We start from the raw sequence: 1,321 nt of genomic DNA, 5'->3' as shown, positions 1-1,321 counted from the left end.
AAGATCTGTGGACGTGATGCTAGCTAAGCTAGCTGTACAGAGACACATGTTGCATCTGCGATGAAAAAAAGTTGTCACTCATGCCTGAATTATTGTGTGGAGGTGTTGACTGAGGTGTCGCAGATATGGGACAACGCTGGTACCAAAGTGCAATAAAGTGGTACAATATTCAGGAACGATCCGATTCTCATGGACGGATCTTTACTGATTAAATTTATTTCAGCTCTAAGTATTTAATATCTAGTTTTTTTATGGGAATGTGGATCTTTCAGATCAATTTGAGAAGCAGTTTTGATAGGTAAAAGTTATTTTCTATTGTGTCACGTAGCACAGGGTGCTGGTCTTGACTTGGTCTTGGGTTGGTGGTCTTGACTACAACTCTGCTACGTGGCTCCTTGGTTGCCTGTCCTCTCCCACCCACCTGCTTTCCATCCCCTTTCTGTTGGATTTCTTTCAAAATAAAAGCCACTAGTGGCAATAAAAGTGAAGTTCATGCTATGTAAGGACAGGAGACCAGATGTTTCCATCCCTGAAATTATGATGCATAGAATCACATGTCTAAGTCTAAACTATGTTACAGAGTAAACACAATAAAAACATTAAAATGTCACATTTCTGATGTATTAAAATTAAATACGATCAGTTCACTTAATGATATTAGTGATTAGATAATCCATTCAGCAAGTACTTTTAATACTGAAGTATTTTTAAAAGCCAGTACTTTTTTTGAGTACTTTCTCCACCACTGCCAGCAGGTCAGCGTCTGGTTCTGCTGGTTCTGGTTCTGTTTGGGTAACTCACGTTCCTCTGCRGTTCCGGTTCTGTTCTGCTCGTCCCTCTTGGTGCAGCGCTGCATCTTCAGCAGCAGGAGCCGCCGACTGTGCAGCTGCTGGATGCGGAACTCAACGGCAGCCAGGCCCGTTGGACCGGCCCGGTTCTCCTGGTCCGGTCCTGCCGGCCAGGAAGGCTCCGACTCCACGCTGTCGGTTCTACTCGGAACCGTCCTGAAGGTGTGGAGGAACACGCCTTTGTCCTCCATCCCCGCTCAGCAAACCGGACCTCCAGAACCTCCAGTGGTTCTGAATCAAACTGGGATCAGAGCAGGTGRAGAACCGGATTTTGGAACCATTCCGGGTCGGATCCGGAGACGAGAATGTTCTGGAAACAATCCTGATGCCGAGAGGAGAAAAGCTGAGCGGCCGGGTCCGATTCCAGCCAGAACCGCTCTGCTGCCGGCGCCGGTGCCAACAGGTCCATTTGAATCCAGTAAACTGTGGTAAACAAATGAGCTGCATGCAAATCCTGCAGCCGCAGCGCCGAC

This window comes from Poecilia reticulata, linkage group LG19 (assembly GCF_000633615.1).
Source record: "Poecilia reticulata strain Guanapo linkage group LG19, Guppy_female_1.0+MT, whole genome shotgun sequence".
NCBI classification, from domain to species: domain Eukaryota; kingdom Metazoa; phylum Chordata; class Actinopteri; order Cyprinodontiformes; family Poeciliidae; genus Poecilia; species Poecilia reticulata.
The sequence above is the reverse complement of the archived record's forward strand: the minus strand, read 5'-3'. Positions refer to the sequence as shown.